Below are 7407 nucleotides of genomic sequence, written 5' to 3'. Positions count from 1 at the left end.
GAAGTGATTGCCCACCTCCTGTCTACCTTCTTGATCATCCACAACAAATCTTCACCCTACTTCCCTCAAGCAAATGGCCAGGCAAAATCCGCAAATAAGATATTAGTGAATGTCCTAACTAAGGTAGTCTCTGCTTCACGTAGTGACTGGGACAACAAGCTAATGGAAGCCTTATGGGCCTATCGAATAGCCTATAAAATGGATGTGGAGGCAAAATCCCTTTAAGTTAACCTATGGCACTGAAGCCATTCTACTAGTGGAATTCTTTGTCCCTAGCCTAAGAGTCACCATCCAAGAGTGATGGGATGGAAAGGAGGCATGGATGGAATGCCTAGTTGAGCTAGAATGCCTATCAGAGACTCAACTTCTAGCTACCCATACGCACTAATTTACGAAAGGCATGGCGTAAGAGCTAGTTTGACAAGCATGTCAAGTAGTGAGACTTCAAGCAGGGTGACCTAGTATTGTTATACTTAGTAAAAGGCCATAAACGAAAGATGAAGTTTAGGGCATTAGGGCCTTTCAAAGTCTGCATCATCAGCTAAACTAGCAATGTAGAGCTTGAGACCCTAGATGGAGAGAGCATAGGCTTCTTCAATGGTAGCCGCATAAAGAAGTACCATCCTCCTACACATCCACTTCACGAGCCTCTGATGCGAGAGTCCCTTGCCAACATATAAGTTGCCACAATTATAGACATGGAGGACAAAGATGAGGAAGTAGTAGCACCCGCTTATCTACGCATAACGTCATCACCCAACAATCGCATACTTTCAACATGTTGATTGATGAGGGGGCCAACTGTAATATCTTAACTCACAATCATTATACTCTCATTGGTTGACCATAACTACAATCCACGAACACTAAACTTAGCTCATTTGGGGATCACTCATATGCGCTCTTGGAAAAGTGCAAGGTTGTAGTCTCTATATCGAGTTTGAGTGCATATCCATGGTTTTTTATGTGTTGCTAAACACAAAGGATGCTAGTAAGGAATCGTATTGGGACATGCATTTAAGAAGCATGCATATTGCAATATTGATTATGGGTTGCAATGCATTCACTTTGTCATCGGCAATGTACACATCATGTCAGCTTTTAGCAAAGGCACAGTAGCTCCATCAAAGCCCACAAAGCCATCGATAGATGAACCTACAACCTAGTCTAAGGTGGGGGGTCGTGACTTGTCACAACCCGCCAAGCCTCAATGCTCGCCAACTACCGAGCGTGAGATCAAGGCCAATGATTCCAAGTTCAAGTGGGTGCCTAAGCACCAAGGATACCCACCTAGAAATAAGCAAACATGACCTTGCGCTGCTAGAAACTCATACTCAAGATCTAGGAGGGAATGAAGACATTATAGGCATAAACGAACGGTCAAGCCACTATGGGTCCCCAAAACCCTCTTGCAAGTGCAAGGCTATTACGAGGGAAATACTTGGATATGGGTACCTAAATCCAAGAGTGCCAAGGGCACCACTCAAGCACCACCTTGAACTCATTTACACAAGGCCGCACAATAGTTAAGGAACCAAAACCACAGGAAACTCAAGCCGCTAAGCCTCTAGAACCCAAAAAACTGCTAGGTCTGTAGAGCCTCAACATGTCTACTGATAGAGACCATAGCTTGTTGCTTCCAAACAGCCTCAACTTAGCGCTGCTTGTGTTCTAAAAGGGCATCACAAGAATCTAAGAGCACAACATCAGTGCCACAAACCATGCCTATCACATAAGAGGCTAAATTGTGCCCTTAGGATCAACTGAAGAAGTCGCAAACACTAGTCACTGAGCTATCTAGCCCAGTCAAACCTCAACCTCCTGCAAGCCTTAGACTCTCTTATGTGTGGCGATCCATCCTTACCTTGGCCTCTGACTTAGTTGAAAATACAGGGGATGACTTGGTCACTTGCATTCGACGTTTGGATGCTACATTTACCATGCTTACTAAAAGCTATGAGCGATTAGAATTAGGTCTTTTAGGGGAGCCTTTAGCAACAGAAGTGCATACAATGCCTTGCGCACACCTAAGAGGAATCAAAATTCGTGTTCGTTAAGGCCCCCACCATGGTAGTTGAAGCATTAATGGCAAAAAAAATTTCTCGTGAGCAAGCGTGCCAATAGCAACTCATCACATCTTATGACAAGAGCACAGCCTTGGCCACAAACCAAGAAATTGAAGAGTTGAAAACCCTGGAGATGACATTGACTCCTCTTTCTTACAAAAATGGTATGCTCTTTGGCTTTAATTGGAATAAGAGGGCTACCAAATTATGACCAATGTTGAGTAGAGACATGCATTCAAAACCTTTGAGTACGACCCAACTTATTTAGCTTCCACCTTCTATAGGGTATTGGCTATTACTTTAGTGCCTCTACATCTGATGTTCATTTTGGCTCATATTGTATTGGAACGGAAAGTGCATCATGCATCTCATGTTTGCACCACGCACATCATCGCGATAGGCCATCTTGCCTTAATCTATAATGCTAACTGGCTATTAATTGATAAGGTTGTATCTTGAGGATAAGTTGCCTAACTTAGGCTTTCTCTCGATAGGTCTTTCTGATAGTCTGTGCTCTATCAGTTGGACTATATCATTTGCCTAGTATGGTGTCAAGTCAGCTCTAAATAAATCCTTCTCACTAGATAGGTTTAAAAGATGTGCGTCTGGTAAGTCATCTATGATACCCTGTCCAATGCAACTTCTCTCGTGGATATGCAGGACATGTGATTGGCCATGTAGTGCTACTTCCCTTTGCATACAACCAAAGAGAAGTCAAATTCTAGCAAAACTAGTAGCCACCTAGCTATGTGTCCTATAGCACAAGGTTTGTTTACGAGATACAACAGAGATAGCGTGATGGTCTATGAAGAAAGTGGAAGGCATGACTAAAAGATAATGCCAAAATTTATTCAGAAGGAAACACCATGGCTAGCCCTTCTCTCTCAGGTGTGGAATAGTTCATCTCAGTATCCATGAGTTTTCTACTAGTAAAGCTCACTAGATAGTCTAGGTTGTATTCACCTTGTTGGCACAAAACAGCTCCATGACAAATTTCGAGGCATCAATATATACGTGGAAGGTTATGGTCTAGTCTTGGCTCTTTGGCATGGTTGTTAGAATCTTCTTCAACTCTTCATATGTGCCTTGTCATTCCTCAGTCCATTCGAATAGTACCAGAAGTTTGTAGAGTCATCTTAGTAGCAATTAGCGCATAGCTCAACACAAATCGTCAATAGTACCCTATATGTCCTAGGAAGCACTAAACTCCCTCATAGTTGGTTGGTGGTGGAATGTTGACAATAACCTTGACTTTCGAGAACTCAGTAGCAATGTCGTTCTTGGACACCACATGCCCTAGGATGCATCCATGCTTCACCCAAAATTGGCACTTAAGGGGGTTCAATGAGAGATGATACAATTTGCATCATTCAAAGATTGCACGGAGTTTGTCTAGGTGTTCCCTCCAACTTGTATGAACACACAAATCGTCAACAAACACTTCTAGCTTGCACCTAAGCATGTCCCTGATGAAGATGGCACACATGCGCCATTGAAATGTGGCTTGTGCATTTGTCAACCCGAAGGGCATGACTATGTAGGTAAAGACGCCCCACTCGATAGCGAATGCAGTCTTATGCATGTCATCAAGATGTACTTGCACCTGATTGTAACGTGAGAAGCCATCCAAGAAATTGTAGGCTTCTTTACTAGCCATTCTCTCAAGCATATGCTCTGTGTATAGTAGTGGATAGTTGTCTCCCTTCGTAGCACCATTGACTTTCTTATAATTGACGCACACTCTGGATTTGTTTTGTTCTTCTTCAAGATGATTACAATGGACAAAACCCAATCCATGTGCTCAATTTCATAGATAAATCCAACTCTTAATGCATGAGCATGCTTGGGATACATTGGATAGGGCCACTACTTGATTGGTGTTGCATATGGTGTCATGGGGATATTATGAGTCACTACACTTGGATCTACTCCCTTCAGCTCGTCTAGGGACCAAGTGAATATGTCTATGTACTCTCATAGAAGTGAAGTGAGATTTTCTTTTTCCTGCTATTATGAAGACAGGTCAGGGCTTCTCCTCTTCCCTAGCCAAGTCAACCTATTATGAAGACAGGTCAGGGCTTCTCCTCTTCCTTGGTCAAGTCATCAGCTATTATGAAAATAGGTCAGGGCTTCTCCTCTTCCCTGGCCAAGTCAACCCCCTTGACTTTGATAGGCCTCTGTTTGCTTATCCTTGCCTCTTCGCACCCAGAAAGATTACTACTTTATCACCCTTCTTGAACTTTGTGAATCACTTTGGTAGATCTTGTAATTTTTTCTACTCCTCAGCTTTTGACTCTCTAGGTTGTCTCTTTCTCTCCTCCCTCAACCGTCTGCGCCTTAGGTGATCTAGTAGGTCCCCCTTGGTGCATTTGGTCTGAGGTGGTTAGGGTATTTTAGGATCGCTATCTAAGCTTGCTTTGGCTCGGAATTGAACTCTCCGTCTTTGCTAAAAGAGGGAGTCTCTCCTGGTGGTCGTAGCTCTAAAGGTGATACTATTTTAAATAATGGTGCAACACTTGGTTAGGTGAATCCTACTCGTTTCGTAATCAATTACCCTTATGTTCCAACCACGTGTGATCACACCCCATTCGCACGAATCCTCTCTTGATTTTAAAGGTATTCCCCTTTTGTGGTTTGGAATCTACTCATATTTGCTCAATCATGTGTCCGTTGCAGTGTCATACTCTAATGTGTCAATCTCTTCTTTGCTCTCTTCACTAAGGAAAGAGCAATCTTCGTACTCGTCATCCAAGTTGTCCTCATCTGATTGCTTGTCATCTCCTAGGTTTCTATGCATTTTTTCATTCTCATCTGTGATTAATGCCCAATTGTGCATCAAGTTTAGATTGTGTATATTGGTCCACTTCCACTTGGGTTCATCCATGAGATCTTTGAGGGGTTTAAGGTTAGTGGCTAGGTTTCTAGCATCCTTGTTCATCAAGTACTCTAAGATCCCGTGGAGCTCTAACTTGTTGTTCGGGATGTGGAACATGGCAGGGGTGTGCCAGCTACAAGAGCTTCTGGCCATCATGCATAATGGTACCGAGGGCTTATTCGTGAGCTCATCAGCTATCTTGATAGCTTGCTCATATTCCTCCTCGTTATCTGAGAATAAAATATCGATAGTGGCTAGTACGTGCATCCAATCTTGCTCATCCTCAAGGCTAGGGATATATTTTGTTAGTGGCTAGTAAGATTTCTTAACTTGAGCATTACCCTTTGGCACAATGAAAATGGTGTTCAGGTCGGCTGGCATTGTCTTCCAGCTATCCATCTCCACTCTCATTGCTTCCATTCGGTTGCTCAAGAAGATTAGACCATTGCCCCATTCTTCTATAACTCATGCATTCTGCATCCAGGGTCAGCCTAGCAAGATGTCATAGTCGACTCCCTTCATGATCATGAAGTCAATTGAGAACTGGACTCTTGCGATCTTCAATAGTCAATTCTTCAACACTCCGAATGGCCTAACTTTCATTCCATTTGCCAATGTGACATTAAACCTAGCGTTCTCGATAGGAGGGTTACCCCAAGCCTAGAGGACCACGTGGCTAAGTACACTGACTACAGCTCTTGTGTCCACAATCCCTTTTCTTGTGGTGTCTCCTAGCGCTAAGAATGTGAGAGTCATCTCCTATTAATGGGTTTGATTCACTTATTATGTCTCGTTGTGTTCCTTATTATTGTAAGCAACCCTCAACTTAAGTATACTCAATGTGTGTGTGGTGCTCTTTTTCATGCATGGGGCAAAATCAAGCTTTCAGCTTTCGAGTGCACTTCAAGTGTCAAAAACAATGTGAGGTGCGGATACTAGATGAACTATGCAACTCTCGCTTTCCCTCATTCCGATTTCAGCCAAACATAGCTCTAGGTGTGATTGTTGGCTACTTTCAAGGGTTGATTAGGGTCTCTACTGTGTCTCCTAGCTTGGTCAGGGTGTAATCAGGATTTGCGGGTCAATTTGGGGCACTACATGGGGGTGGATAACTGTAGCTAGTGGTCGCTTCTAAGTCGTCGGATCAATGTTTCTTTTGCTTCTCATGTGTGGAAGCTATTAAACTCGTATGTAAGGCTTCTAGAGGTTCATTGGCCTTCGTTCCAAGTTTGGCGGGGTTTGAGGATGTCAATTTTGTTTAAATTCACAATCAACCCATGTGGTCCGAATTGGAAAGGTATAAGTCTGAGACTTGACTCAAATGGCCGAATGTAGGTGGGCCAAATGTCACCTGGCCAAATGACGCATGGCCAAGTATCCGAGTGTCCCGACTCAAACAGGGCACCCATCCGAGTAGCCAAATCAAAGTGGCCGAATGGCCAAGAGCTTTTGGCTGATTGTAATCATCTAACTTCTTAGACTCCAACATGGTGAGTGTAGTAGTGTTTTTCACCAAAAGAGATGAAACTCGATGATTTGTTTATTCAATGCCTCCTTGTCCTACTGACACTACATGGGGCTGAGCTCCTACACCTGACGGACTAGTGTAACTCACTTGGAGCAAGGATGACAAAGACTCGCAACGATCACAAGGATTTTTGTAATCTCCCACACCTGCAAGAAAACCTAGCTCTCTCTCTCTCTCTCTCTCTCTCTCTCTCTCTGAGCCTCTCTCTCTCATTCCCTTGGGTCTTAAACCCCCGGTCCAATATTGAGTGTTGCCCCATTTGTGCTCTTGCCTTGTCAATGGATTCTAACCCCTTTTTTCCCTTATTTTTTCCTTGTTATGGGCCTGTTTACAATAGCAACCCTAAACTAATTCTCTTGGATTTCTTAGTTTTATCCTACTCTAAATGTAACAAAAATCACAACTCAAGTACTGAAATGAATTAACCTACTTACCTACTCATTAAAAACTCAAAATAATTACTTGCTTTGAATATTAAACTCCTAAATCTTCTCCCTACATCAAGTATAGATTCAAGAATGAAACCCTACTTTGACACTCGAGATTTGAAGTGCACAAGTGCTCAAGCTTGAATCTGTTTGTCTTGACAACAAAACCAAAATGAAGTGGGAGCTCACGCTCGACCACCAAGACCCACGGACCACTTATTGCTTCAAGCATTTCAAGTGAGCAACTAATGGCTATCTCTCACCTAGTCGTGCGTGCTCTCGATAGTGATCTTACCTTGATGCCCAATAGAATAGCCTCCTTCCTCAAGCACTCCAATAGCTCCACAATTCGAGATGGGAGCTCAAGCAAGGTCAACCCTTTACCTTCAAGCTCCATCCTCCATAACTATGTGCACAAGAGAAAAGAAAATATTGGAGAAGATGGAGGGCTTCTCCACCATGGTCTCTCACCCTCACTCGCTCCCTCACACTCTCACACTCTCACACTCC

Source organism: Lygodium microphyllum, chromosome 23 (assembly GCF_053477565.2).
Source record: "Lygodium microphyllum isolate KBCC chromosome 23, Lygodium_microphyllum_v1.1.10, whole genome shotgun sequence".
NCBI classification, from domain to species: domain Eukaryota; kingdom Viridiplantae; phylum Streptophyta; class Polypodiopsida; order Schizaeales; family Lygodiaceae; genus Lygodium; species Lygodium microphyllum.
This window is presented reverse-complemented; position numbering follows the sequence as displayed.